General features: G+C 39.0%; 1 protein-coding gene and 1 non-coding gene across 11 annotated transcripts in view; one reads left to right on the forward strand and one right to left on the reverse strand.

Annotated features, from left to right (window-relative positions):
- The window catches only part of ABI1 (abl interactor 1), a 104,291-nt gene that overhangs the window by 43,142 nt on the left and 46,096 nt on the right, over positions 1-15,053 (forward strand). The window lies entirely within an intron of this gene.
- Positions 3,167-3,239, reverse strand: TRNAG-CCC (transfer RNA glycine (anticodon CCC)). Its single transcript has one exon. It is a non-coding gene; the product is annotated as a tRNA-Gly (tRNA).

The raw sequence follows: 15,053 nt of genomic DNA on the forward strand, positions 1-15,053 counted from the left end.
ATTGATTTTCATTCTGGTCTTTTTTCTCTTTTTTTCCTTATCCATTTACCCTAAATGCTACCTTTACTATGTATGTTTTTTATTGTAGTTGGGGAGTTTTTGAAAGGCAGCAGATTGTATTGTTATTCAATTTAAAAAATTCTAGAACCTAGCACTAAACCTGCCATATGCTTAGCATTCAGTAAGTGTTTGTTAAAATTTCTGTTTAGGAGGGGTTGGTCTGTATACTATTCAATACAATACATGGAACTATTTAATAAACATTTGAATAGAGAAAAAAGTCCTGTGGGCATGTAGTTTGGGTGGTGCTGAAGGAGTGACATTTAAGTTGAGGTTTGAAGGGAGCCTGTGCATTTATCATATTGACATGGAGTGCAGATGCATTCCAGTCTAAGGCAACGGCGTTAGACAAAGACATGATGGCTTGTTCAGGGTGACTAGAATGTAGGTTTTGTTTGGAATGAGGAATGTACCTGGAGGTTAGTTTGGAAAAATAAATCTGAAGTTCTAAATTGTAGTTCATTTCTCTTTGATTTGGTTTCATTGATAAAGCTGAATGACAGCTTGTGTTTCATTAGGGGAGTAGGTGTATGCTTTTGTTGCTTCACTGCTTCTCTTACCTGCTTGGTGGGAAATATACAGCTCCTGAATCAGACCAGCATGTTTAGCAGAAAAAGAGAGTATCAGTCTTCCCTAACCATCATCAGATGGCAGACTGATGTGATTAAGCCTTGAAGCAAGGGAAAGAGGATCCTTTGGAAACTGGAGACTCTGTTCTTTAGTTTTAAGGCAGACAGCAGGCTATCCTCCCTCTGTTCAATATGCTTTTTGGAGAAATGAATCACCCAAGCCCATATTCTGCCTCAGATAGTCTCTTTGTGGTGTTGAGGAAGCAAACCTCCAAACCCGTACCTGTTGATCACAAAGTTTGGGCTAAACCATATTTTAGTTCTGTCCTAATCAATAGTAATAACTGGGGACTGGTCTCATCTCACTTAGAATAAGGGCTACGTTTTTCAAAAAGGGACTTTGGGGGCTTCCCTGGTGGCGCAGTGGTTGGGAGTCCGCCTGCCGATGCAGAGGACGCGGGTTCATGCCCCGGTCCGGGAGGATCCCACATGCCACGGAGCGGCTGGACCCGTGGGCCATGGCCGCTGGGCCTGCGTATCCAGAGCCTGTGCTCCGCGACGGGAGAGGCCATAGCGGTGGGAGGCCCGCGTACCACAGGGAAAAAAAAAAAAAAAAGGGGGACTTTGGAACCCTCCTTCTTCTGTTTTGATTATAAGCGGTTAGTTTGGGAGTTTCTTTCCAGATCTTCTGACCTTTTGGTTGTCTGTAAGCCATTCACCAGGCTATAGCTTGAACCTCCTAATCAGTTGCTGGGTCTTTACAGTTGCCTAATCTTGTTTCAAAGCCTGGAAATGGTTTTTCACTTCCTGTGGTTTAAACCTCAGATACCTTAGCGTGGCATAAAAGGCCCTTTGGTCTGGTCTCTTCCAGCTCTCATCACATTCCTGCCATGCTCAACTTCTTGAAGTGTTCCAAACATGGCATGCAATTTTGTGCTGCTTTGCTTTTCCGTAATCTGTTTATCTTACTTGGAATTAACTTTGTTCATCTCTGTTCTGCTTAACATAAGCGCCAGATGAAGCCTTCACTGATTAGCTCAGGGTAGGGTTACTGACGCAGTCTATGCTCTGTCGTCTTCCTCCTTGTATCAGTTACTTGAGGTATCGATACATGTCTGTCTCCCCTTCCTCTCTCTTTGAAGGTAAAGATCATCCCGTGTAAGTACCACACCCCGACCGATTGTGCCCCAGGAGCTCCTCATCTCTGTATCCTCAGTACGTAGTTAACCAGAGCTTAAGAGGTGGTTTGAAAAGTATTTTTTGAATGAGACAGTGTGGTATGGTCTGCTTTGAAGTCATAAAGATCTGGGTTTGAATCCTAGTTCTGCCAGCATGTGATTTGATCAGATAACCTAACTTTTTTGAGTTTAGTTTTCTCATATGCAAAATTGGGACTATAGAGCTGACCTTAGAGATGAAATAAAGAATTGCATGTAAAGCATTTAGCCTAACACCTGGATATAACACGTTGGCATTATTAGTCATCATAGCTAATCATCCATTCTTTCTCTTATATTCAGCCTCTCTTCAATTCCCCCTCCAATCAACATTATTTTCCCCCATCTTAAAAAAAGCATTCCTTACCATGTGTTTTGAGATATTACCTTTTCTCTCTTGACAGTTCACAGCCTGAGTTCTTGAATCTGTCATCTTGTGGCATCTTCTTCCTTGAAACATATATATGCCTCAGTCCATTGTGGTTTGATTTTGTCTCCTTCTACGCCATGGATGTTGCTTTTGCAAAAAGGAGCAGTGATATCTTTCTTTTAAGTCTAGAAATATTTTTTGCCACCTCTTCCTTATTGCTTTTATTTGTGGCACGTGACAAATTTGTGATTATGTTTGTTTACTTATTTAATGCCTGTTCCTTCTCTTAGAGGTAAGTTTAATGATGACAGAAACCTCATCTGTTTGGTTCATCACTGTGTCCCTAGTGTCTCCCTTAGGGTCTGGCAAGGAGTAGATCCTTGAATCTTTAAATTATCCGTGTGGAACTTCAGAAAATCTGTAGTCCTTTGTGAATAAGCATCACTGTTTTTATTTTCTTTCAAATTAATTAATTAATTAAAATATTTATTAACATTAGCTTTTAAAATTTATTTTATTTTATTTGTTTTATTTTTGGCTGTGTTGCGTCTTTGTTGCTGTGTGCAGGCATTCTCTAGTTGTGTCGAGCGGGGGCTGCTCTTTGTTGCGGTGTGCGGGCTTCTCATTGCGGTGGCCTCTCTTGTTGTGGAGCACGGGCTCTAGGCGCGTGGGCTTCCATAGTTGTGGCACACAGGCTCAGTAGTTGTGGCTCGCGGGCTCTAGAGCGCAGGCTCAGTAGTTGTGGCTCACGGGCTTAGTTGCTCTGCAGCATGTGGGATCTTCCCAGACCAGGGCTCAAACCCGTGTCCCCTGCATTGGCAGGCGGATTCTTAATCACTGCGCCACCAGGGAAGCCCAATATTTATTTATTTATTTGGCTACACAGGGTCTTAGTTGCAGCACTTGAGATCTTCATTGCCGGGATCTTCGTTGCGGCATTCAAGATCTAGTTCCCTGACCAGGGATCGAACCCGGGCCCCCTGCATTGGGAGTGCAGAGTCTTACCCACTAGACCACCAGGGACGTCCCTCATTGTTGTTTTTAGAAAGTTCTCCATTTCAAAGGAAAATGAATGTACCCTAAGGTAAATTTTGAATTATCAATGATTTGGTTCAAAATCTTAAACATAGAACTTAATGTGGTCACTGAAAATATTTTTGCCCACCTGTTCCCTGAGAAAGTCCAAGTGTGGAGAATTAAAAAAAGGCTGAAGTGGATTAGAACCTGTAATTACATAGTGTCAGTGTTTGCAGTCTTCTCCATACTCACACTCTGCCTTGCAGTTCTTGTGAAACAACTAGGCAGGAGCTGGTCAACAGATAAGAGCGAGAATTGACCATTACCATTAAAAAGAAAATCTCTGTGCCTATTACTTTTATTAAAAACCCAGACCCACCTCTATCAGATGATATTTCAATCCTTAAACTTTGCCTTCAGGACAAAGGCTGGATTGTTGGTGTGGTATTGATGCAAGCATGGTCTTGTCTTCCCTTGCCTTTCTAGCTTCATTCCTTCCCTCCCTTCACACTCTGTGCTTCAAACCTCCTCATTCAGAGCTCTAGCAGTGTGTGCTGTAGTGGCTGTAGTCCCTTTGCTTGGAATGTCTGTCTCCCGGATTTCCTCTGCCTGGCTCACTCCTGCTCACTGTTTAGGCTTCAGCTTAATTGTCCTGGTCTCATGGAAACCTTTTCCTTGATTCCAGAAGGCTAGGTTTGATCTTTCCTTGTACTTCTGTGCCTACTCCTTCATGACAGATAGCTTATGTTTGTTCTTCCTGATCTGTTCTCTCCCCGCTGGTCTTTACCCTGGGAGGTTTACTGTATGCATTATGTCAATGGGCGTCTGTGACTTCCGGCTTCAGATAGGGTGCAGCCAGTGTGGACATGGGTAGATCGGAAGCAGTGAGAAAGGTAAGCTCAGAATATTTATTTCCCTGGTTTCTTCCTGGTGGACTGGCTGTGTCCCAAGACAAGTCATTATTCCCCTCAATAAAGCCCTTCCTGGTAGCCTTGTCTGTGTGACTTTCTCTTCCTCGTTCTGGTAATCTCTCCTGCCCTTGTCCTTTTGGATTTAGGGGTGCTGTTGCTGCTGCTAACACTAGTTCCTGTACCTTCCTTTCTGTTCCCCTATCCCTCACCATTCCTTTGTCTTTAGTCCGTCTATGTTATAAATGCTCTTTGAATTTTTCTAATTGGAATAGTTTGTCAGTTTCTGATTGGAAATCTGGCTAATACAGCCCACCATGTGTTATTTCTGATACTGCCCCCTCTCTTTCCTCCTGTTTTTGCCTTTGCCCTCACTTAGGGAAGCAGGAAGCTTAGCTGGTGAAGTTCTAAAGCACCCTCTTTCTACTTCAGACAGGACAGTGCTACTTTTGTTTATATTACATAATGAGATTCTGTGTAAGAGTTGATTTGAAATTAGGATGAACAACAGAAAGATTTGAAAATCAGTGACTGCAAGAAAAATCTTAAAATCTTTTTAACAGCATTTAAGTTTCTTTAAGAGGCCTGGCACCTGCCTTTATTTTTAGCCTTATCCCTTACTACTAACCCACCTAGGACCTTTAAATTCCAGGGATAAGAAATCTCTCTGCCTGTCAGTGTCCTGGCTCCTGTTGTTACAGACATGTTTCACCTGGCTAACTCCCACTCATCCTTGAGGTCTTACCCTAAATTTTATTAAAGGGTGGTTTTCCCCAATTCCCCTTTCTGGCCTGCCTCCCACCTGCGCACATACTATTAGAATTCTGTTAGTTGTTTTCATAGCGTCCTATACTTCCCTTTCATCGCATTTATTATTAGAATTACATCGTTAATTTGTCCTATTCACCGTCTGCCTTCCATAGGGTTCACTGTGACCTTTGCTGTATTTCTGGTGTCTAGCATGCATATGTCTATTTATTCAACAAATAAAAGGGAAGGAAGTTATAGTGGAAAGTCTCAGTCTCTTTAGAGGAGCCCAATGCAGAGACTTTAGGGCCATTAGAATTTGTAACAGTTTTTTTTTTTTTTTTGCAGTACGTGGGCCTCTCACTGTTGTGGCCTCTCCCCGTTGCGTGTAACAGTTTTGAATGGGGCCATCCCTTTTTAATTTCAAAAGTCATTGTATCCTTATTTTAGAGAAACCATATTTGGTTGTGTTCCTCCACAGATTAATGGAACATTGATTGCTAAATACCTCTGAATCATTGAACTTGAAAAAAAAAAAAGTCTTGCTCTCATTTTTATCACTGAGTAGTAAAGATGACTTAAAATATTTTTTTGGAGGGGGAGGAGGGACAATTTTAAACTCACAGAAAAATTGCATGTACAGGACAAAGAACTTTTTTGTTTTGGACTGTTTGAGAATAACCTGCTGCTATGATGCCCCATCACTCCTGAATACTTCGGTGTGTATTTTCTATACATAAGTACATGCTACTGCATAGCCATAAAACAGTCATCAAAATCAGGTTAATTACCATCTAATCCACACATTCTACTTATCTGCCAATTTGTTCAGTAGCTTTATGGGAAAAAGACCCAGTTCAGAAGCATTTAGTTATCATGTCTCCTCAACCTTCTTCAAACTGCAACAGTTCCTCAGTCTACCCTTGACTTCACCTGACCTTGATACTTCTGAAAATTATAGGCCAGTCAGTTTGTAGAATGTCAATATGAATATGTTTGTTTCTTCATGATTAGATTCATGTGATAAATTAAAGATAACTTTTTGGAGGCAATAGCTTCCTATTTAAAAACCACTTTCATTGTCTTAATTTTTTTTTTTTTTTTGCGGTACGCGGGCCTCTCACTGTTGTGGCCTCTCTCGTTGCGGAGCACAGGCTCCAGACGCGCAGGCTCAGCAGCCATGGCTCACGGGCCCAGCCGCTCCACGGCATGTGGGATCTTCCCAGACCAGGGCACGAACCCGTGTCCCCTGCATCGGCAGGCGGACTGTCAACTACTGCACCACCAGGGAAGCCCCATTGTCTTAATTTTTTAAAGAAACTTTTTTTGTTTACTTTTAAGTCTTTTTCTAAGTGTTTCTAGCATTAGGGCTTGTAAATCCATAATAATATATATAAAGATAGAGGAAATCTATAAAGAATCTGGCATGTACATCAAGGCATAACATCCCTAAAAATATTTTGTTAGAGATCCAACAAAATTTGCTGTCATAGGAATTTTTATTTCAACTAATCAGGAATAATTGATTTTGCTATATTTTGTCATTAAGATCGTTTCAGAGCTAAAAAATTTTCAGATTTAAAAATCCTTTGGTTCTGAATTGCAAGTGATACTTGAGAACTTCTAAGATATAAATAAGTATATTTAATTATGACAACTTATTTCTAAAATAACCAACCATCTTGGTTAAAAACAAATTGTATACATTTTAGCTCTGAAATAATTTGAAAATCCAAATGAAGTCAGTCAGAATCACTGTTCTAAGACTATTTTTAGTTATTTTTCCTTAGAGCTGGTTTCCTTTCTAGCCACCTGCAGTTTTATGTGCCGTCCCACGTGTTCATTTTTTCTAAAACTGTTCCCCCACCAAGCTTGGCATGAAAGTAGCTTCTCTAATGTTTTTGGTTTGTTCTTTTGAAGAGCAAAGTATAAATTATAAAACCTCCATTGAGTAAATTCATGTAAAAATATTGATGAAAGACAGCATTACTATGGAATAAAGGATTCTCTGGCTCTAGGGTTTTTTTTAATTACAGTTTATTTTGTCTTGATATCATTATACTACATATTAATATATAGAATTTATCTTTTCCATTCTTTTAAAAAAATTTTTTTAACCTTTTATTGAAGTATAACACACATAGAAAATGCACAAAACGTAAACCTACATTTTTAATGAACTATCACAAAGGAAAAATCTGTGTATTCATCAAGACCTACAACATAGCCAATCATCCTTATGTTCTTCCCACCTGCCACCCCTCCTCTCCTTCCCAAAGGTGATCACTATCCTGACCTCTGGTAATGTAATTTAGTTTTGTTTTTTTTTAACATCTTTATTGGAGTATAATTGCTTTACAATGTTGTGTTAGTTTCTGCTGTATCACAAAGTGAACTTTTCCATTCTTTTTACTTTCAACTTTTTCCTGTTAAGATTTGTCTCTTTTAAGAATAACTGGATTTAAAAAAATACAGTGTGAGAGTTCCTTCGTGCACTAGTGGTTAGGATTCCAGGCTTTCATTGCCATGGCCTGGGTTCAGTCCCTGGTTGGGGAACTGAGATGCTGCAAGCCAAAAATAAAAATTAAAAAAAAAAATACAGTGTGATACTTCTTTTAACTGGGGCATTTATTGCATTTATATATTGATATATTTGGATTCAGATGAACCACCATTATTTTGTACTTTTTATTCATGCCATCTATTGTTACTTTTTCTTTTCTTTTCTTTTCTTCTCTTTTCCCTCCTTCCCTCCTTCCTTCCTCTGGATTAACATTCTCTTTTGGATTAACATTCTTTGGAGGCCTTATTGTGTATGTGTGCACGTATATGTACGTGCATATGTGATGTGTGTATGCTGCCTCCTGCTTATGGTGAATTATTTCCTTATGTGTTTTATAAATTTTGATTGTGAGCTCAACTTAAGATCTCATCTTTGAGATCTCTCTGCAGGCTAAGGGTAATACATTGATAAGATAAATTGATTATTCCTAGACAGTTTTGTTCTGCCAAGTGTTTTAGGGATACTATCAGTCCAGGACTATTTAGAGTTTTGTACCTGAAAACTTCATGGAACATGTTATACTATCTTGGATAACTGCCCCCCTTCCTCTCCAGTATGTGTGTGTGTGTGTGTGTGTGTGTGTGTGTGTATGTATTTGTGTCTTAGAGGTGTTGTAACAATTACCTCAAACTTAATGTCTTAACACAACTTTATTATCTTATAGTTCTGAAGCTTAGAAATATGAAATGGGTTTCACTGGGGCCAAACTTGAGATGTGGGCAGGATTGTTCTTTCTGGACATTCTATGGGAGAAGCTGTTCTCTTGCCTTATTTTAGCTTCCAGAGGCTTCCTGCATTTCTTAGCTGGTGGCCTCTTCCTCCATCTTCAAGCCAGAAATGGCCAGTTGAGTCTTTTTCACATGGCATCACTCTGATCAGCACTAACTGTCCTGCCTCCCTCTTTCCCTTTTAATTAAAGACCCTTGTGATTACATGAGCCCACATCAGTAATCCTGGATAATCTTCTTTTCTCAAGACCTTTAACTTAATCACATTTGCAAAGTTCCTTTTGCCATGTCAGTTCTATCTTCCCATCTTCAGCAAGCCAAGGCCTTATATTTAGTTCCCATTTGGCATAAAAGTCTAACCCTGTTTGTTAGTGGCCAGCAAGCCCCTATAGGATAGCTTCTTTCATATTTTCTGCTCTGAGTTTTAGTCCTCCTTTCTCCTTCTCCCTGGATTTTCTTTGCTCTATTTAATATTGGACTGAATTTTAAAAAGATGCTGTCAATAGTCTATCAAGCGTGTTTAGGCAGTTTGTAAGTGGGAGAGTTTTCAGGTTATCTAATCTGTCATATTGCCTCGGTTGGTATTCCTTATATTAGCAAGGTATTCCTGAGTTTTAATAAGATATAAGGTCTTATTAATATTACTTTTATTTTCCGATTATCTTTTAATTTAAAATGCTTTTAATTTAGCCTCAAAAGAAAACAAAACAGGGCTTCCCTGGTGGCGCAGTGGTTGAGAGTCCGCCTGCCAATGCAGGGGACACGGGTTCGTGCCCTGGTCCGGGAAGATCCCACATGCCGTGGAGCGGCTGGGCCCGTGCGCCATGGCCGCTGAGCCTGTGCGTCCGGAGCCTGTGCTCCGCAACGGGAGAGGCCACAACAGTGAGAGGCCTGCGTACCGCAAAAAAAAAAAAAAAAAAAATTAAAAAAAAAAAAAAGAAAACAAAACAAAAACCAACCCCCCAAACCTCAGTGAATCTCATCTTTGAACAAGCTTGTCATTTAACTGTGATTAAAAGTCAGTTTCTGGGCTTCCATGGTGGCGCAGTGTTTGAGAGTCCGCCTGCCGATGCAGGGGACATGGGTTTGTGCCCTGGTCCGGGAGGATCCCACATGCCGCGGAGCAGCTAGGCCCGTGAGCCATGGCCGCTGAGCCTGCGCGTCCGGAGCCTGTGCTCTGCAATGGGAGAGGCCACAACAGTGAGAGGCCCGCGTACTGCAAAAAAAAAAAAAAAAAAAAAAGTCAGTTTCTCTGTTTAAGTACTCTGTTTTACCCTTATCAACAAACTGTGTTGTTTTTCTTTAATCTGACCCAGGCTCTCCTGGGTTACTCTGGTTCTGCTGCTCAACCAGACCAAAAATCTCTCTTACAACATCCTGTTTCCCTTTTTGACTGTCTGGTCAGGTGGTTCTCTTTCAATACAAATTTTTGTTTTCTATTTTTCTGTCTCATTTGAGCTAAAGGCATATAGATATTATTCTCTGCCCAGGTGTTATCATTGGGCTTCATTTCACAATTCCCTCTGTCCGTCTGATAATATGTGAGTGTGTCCAAGCCAGTGAGATACTACCTAAGGGATTATAGTGAAAAGCTAAGTTCTGTATCACCCCTTTCTTTACCCAGGCTTGCTTTCTAGAGCACTTTTATAGTAAGTACTGTGTATTAGGCTTTTTACACACATGAACACCTATGAATTAATTCTCACAACAATCCCATCTCACAGATGAAGAAACTGTTATACAAAGCAGTTATATTACTTGTTCAGGATCATACAGCTATTAAATGGCATTATTTGAACTAGGAAGTCTCATTTTGGAATCTGCTTGTTATCACTGTGCTGTACTGCCCTTAGTTTTAGACTGAAAATTATTTTCCTTCGAAAGGCAATAGAGTCTATTTCTTCTGGCTTCCAGTATTGTCATTGAGATGTCTGATATGTCTCTGATTCTAGATCCTTTGTATGTAACTTGTCTTTTTCTCTCTGGAAACCTTTGGAATATTTATTCTCTTTAGCTGTGGTGTTTTGAAATTTCACAGGGAAATAACTTGGTATTGGTCTTTTTTTTTTTTTATTGGTCGGTTTTTTTTTTGTGTGGGTGTGGTACGCAGGCCTCTCACTGTTGCGGCCTCTCCCATTGCGGAGCACAGGCTCCGGACGCGCAGGCTCAGTGGCCATGGCTCACGGGCCCAGCCACTCTACGGCATGTGGGATCCTCCCGGACCGGGGCACGAACCCGTGTCCCCTGCATCAGCAGGCGGACTCTCAACCACTGCGCCACCAGGGAAGCCTGGTATTGGTCTTTTGAAAGTACATTATGCTGGCACTTGGGGGATATGCTACTATATTTTGCAAGGGGGGGGGCGTCTAGTGTTATTTCTTTGATAATTTCTTTTCCCATGTATTCTCTGTTCTTTTTTTCTAGATGTTCTATTCAGATATTAGACCTTCTGAATTAATATTTTAGTACTGTTTTCCTTTCTAGTTCTACATCTTTGGGAGACCTCCTCAACTATAAATTCCAGTGTATCAGATATTTATATTGTTAAGTTTTACTATTTTTAATTTTTAAGAATTTTCTTGCTCTTTTTCACAAGTTGGATTCTTATTTATTAATGAATTACCTTTTATTCATATAATATATCAACATATATGACATATGAATATATATATTTCATATAATATAAATCCTTTTAAAAAATGATTCCACTAGGCTCTGCAAGTTTTTTTTTTATGTTCTTTTTTTCTGTTTTTTGTTTTGTTTTGTTTTGTTTTAGGTCCTCCCCCACCCCCCATGCAATGTTATATCAAATAATCTGGTGATCCTAGTCTGCTTCTATTTAAGAATGAGGAACTGAAATGCTTAAGTAGAAACTATAAATATGTGACAGAGACTGTCAGTTGGGGGGGTTGGGCTTTGGGCAGGGCCCCACCCAAGTCTTCAGTGTTTAGAAGTCTTTTCTTGTGCTGTTCTGTTTCTGCAGTGAAGAGTTTTTCTAATTTCTTTCATGAGAGTTGTGTTTATGAGGAAAAGCTGGCATTTGAGAACATGGTGAGTGGAAGGACAGCGAACTCAACAGTTCAGTATATAGACACTCAATTCTCCAGCTTTTAGCTCTGTTCCTCACTTTTAAAAGAAAAGCAGTTGTATTGAGATAGAATTCACATACCATAGAATTTACCCACTTAAAGTGTACAATTCAGTGGCTTTTGTTATATTCACAGAGTTACACATCCATCACCACAGCAATTTTAGAATATTGTCATTACCCCAAAAAAGAAACCCCCTATCCTTCTTAGCTCTCACTCCCCAGTCCCTGAATCCTCTCTCCGCCTAGCCCTAAGCAACTAACAATTTACTTTTTATCCCTGTAGATTTGCCTATTCTGAGTATTTCATATAAATGGAATCATGTAGTAAGTGGTCCTTTGCAGTGGTTTCTTTCACTTGGCATGATGTTGTCAAAGCTCTTCCATATTGTGGCCTGTGTCAGTGCTTATTCCTTTTTATTGCCAAATTAATATTGTTTTATGGATATATCAGATTTATCCATTTATTAGTTAATGGATATTTGGACTGTTTCTACTTTTTGGCTATTATGGATAATGCTGCTGTGAACATTTGTGTACAAGTTTCTGTGTGGACATATGTTTTCAGTTATATTGGTTATATACCTATGAGTGGAATTGCTGGATCCTATGGTAACTCTAGGTTTAACCCTTCAAGGGACTGCTGACTGTTATCCAAAGTGGCTGCACCATTTTACATTGCCACTGGCAGTGTATCAAGGTTTCAGTTTCTCCACATCCTCACAATCTCTGTTTTATCTATTTATTTTTAATAGCCATCCTAGTGGATGTCAAGTGGTATCTATCTCATTGTGGTTTTGATTCTGTTCCTCACTTTTGTAGTCTAAAGAAACTGTTGCTTCCAAATTCTGAGCCTCTCAAGGGTTATTTTTTTCTTTTAGAATAAATTACCTTGCTGTCTATGGGCGTTTTGGGTTTTAGCTTCTTCTGTTGTTCTGTTCAGTTAGTTACCTTGCTTCCATTTGCTTTCTGATATCCAGTGATTTATTGGAAGTTCTTGTCCACTGATTTTTCTCCTCTTATTTCCCTTTATCATTTTGGGGAGGAAAAAATATATATATATTCAATTATATATATATATAAATATAAAATAATGTAATCAATCCTCTAAATTTAATCTCTAAATTTAATCTACCAACTTGTATCTTTAAATATTCTTTCTGTATAAATATCCCCAAATGGTGTCCTTTCTTGTAAGAAGAATTACAGGACCAAAAATACTCCTGTGATGAATATGAAAGAAATGAGGCTCAGAGAGGTTATTATTAAGTACAATCCAGATCCTTTTAAAGTGTTGGATTTGACTCTTCTGATAATACTGATTTACACTCCTTGTTATATGTCTAATGTAGCTGGAACATCTTAAATGAATTAAGTAACAATTTTTAATTTCTAAGATTGTTCATAAGAGTTGTATTTATTATTGGCTATAAGCTTTAACAGGTTTAACATCATCTGGTAAACTCAGAGTTAAACACTTGAATATGGATGGGGAGCAGAGAATAATAATAATGATGATAATAATAATAAATAATACTAACATTTATTTAGTCCTTTCCATGCCAGACACTGTTGAAAATCCTTTATACATGTTACCTCATTTAATCCTCATATTAACTGTGTGAGGTTGATAAAATTCTTTGTTTTTAAACCTCATTTGTCTGGTAAGAAAACAGGCTACAGAGCTAGTAAATGGTAGAATCTACTTGTAAATCTGTGCAGTGTGCTTCCTGAGTCTATGCTTTTGAAGTCATTAGATTATAATGCCTGACATTTCTACAGAATTTTAAATATATTATCTTTTTGAGAGGGGAGGGACACTCATGAGATATTAAAACAAATGTTAATTCTTGGGTAAGGAGTAGTAGTTGGGGAATTAGTACAAGCTTATGAGTGATATGTAGAAGATGAACTGTGATCTAATGTTCTCTTAAAAGCTCATATTTACTTTAGATCCTGGTTTGGATCAAAAATGATTATCACTAAATTAAACACAAAAAATTGTTTTTTGATGTGGACACATAATTGCCATGTAGAGTGTTGTATAGTGTGCATTATATTTCTTAAGCAGGAGGGGAGGAGACAGAAAAGTGTCCTTGTGTTGTACTAAAGTTGGGTGTAGGCCAAAGTATTAGTGACAGATCCAGTTTTTCCCAGGATAAAATGTTTCAGAATAATTCTGATCTGGGTGTTTTATATTATGTTCTTCTACCAGAGTCTTATTTTGCAGCTCATCTTTTCTAAATAGGTCTGTTTTATAGTGTGTATATATAGGTCATTCTGAATCAAGTTAACTTCACAGTTGATTGGGACCTTGTTTCAAGCTTATTGAACAAAGCTCTGTAACACAGAATTTTGGGCATAGGGCCATTTCCAGAGTCTGGTCCAAATAAGCAGTAACAGACAAAGATTGTCTCTTTCTTAGCTGAAGGCTTTCTCTGTGTGGCTGGTCTCAGGACTCTTTTACACTTTTTCTACCCCTTTCATACTCCTCTCCTTTTTCTATTCAGGGCAAAAGTGTTTTGGTTTTCATTCTGTAGTTACTCATTCAGCAAGCATTTATTGTGCTTTTACTTACATACAAGGTTCTTTGCTTGAAACCTATAATGACCTCGCTGTATTGGCACTGTCATTTCTGGGGCTAGTAGGCCTTCAGATATGATATTGAAGAAAATATGTGAAATATTAAGTAGTTTTGCTATGTCATACTTCTTTCCCGCCTGTCTTTTGATAATTAAAAAGGATTGTTTTCTGGAGGATATTTAAAAGGAGCATATGCTTTCTTTACACCCCGCCCCCCGCCCAACTTCCCAAAGTGGTAAGGGAGAGTGTAATTAAAACAACATATTTCCATACAATAATTTTAAATAATCATGTCTTAAAAGGCAATTTAAAAATCTTGTCTACTTGTGAAATTTATCTTTTTATTTCAACATTCGTTTTGGAAAACACTGTTTTTCTTTTAAATAGAATCACTTTTGGAATATTGTAACTGTTCTTTCCTTCGAACCTTTGCTTTCTACACAATTTGTTTTACCTATTCCTATTCAATTCCCATTCTGCTCATATTATGAAGGGTCAGCTTGGCCCTTTAAAAAGAACTTGTCAAGTTTGGTTTCCTAATTTCTTTAGTCTTTCTTTAATAACTCTTAATATGAGTAGAGTTCAACTCATTTTTATTCATGCTATTTAAAATTTTCTCTAATCTCTAGGCAGGTGTTGTATTTTCACGCCTCTTTGCCTTTGCTTATACTGTTCCTTTTGCTTGGAATCCCCACCCCCACCCCCCACCCCGAGTCTACTTTCTTCTCTTTGGCCTGCCAGATATGGCTGGCTAAAGTGAGGTTTCTTTTATGGAGTCTTCTGATAATGCTCCAGGAATAGTAGTCATTTTTTTCTCTGTGCTCTATTTTTTTTTTTTTGCGGTACGCGGGCCTCTCACCGTTGTGGCCTCTCCCGTTGCGGAGCATAGGCTCCAGACGCGCAGGCTCAGCGGCCATGGCTCACGGGCCCAGCCGCTCCACGGCATGTGGGATCTTCCCGGACCGGGGCACCAACCCGTTTCCCCTGCATCGGCAGACGGACTCTCAACCACTGCACCACCAGGGAAGCCCCTCTCTGTGCTCTATTTGTGCTTTTTGTGCAATTTAAAGACTTAAAAAAATTATACTAAATAACATTCAAAAGAATAAATGTAATATAACAAATTTTATAATAAAATAAACATCTGTGACTCTACCACCAAAGTTAACTAGAAAATGGTCAATTCTGTTTTTTCTACCTTTG

The sequence above is a fragment of the Lagenorhynchus albirostris genome, chromosome 1, assembly GCF_949774975.1.
Source record: "Lagenorhynchus albirostris chromosome 1, mLagAlb1.1, whole genome shotgun sequence".
Lineage (NCBI taxonomy): Eukaryota > Metazoa > Chordata > Mammalia > Artiodactyla > Delphinidae > Lagenorhynchus > Lagenorhynchus albirostris.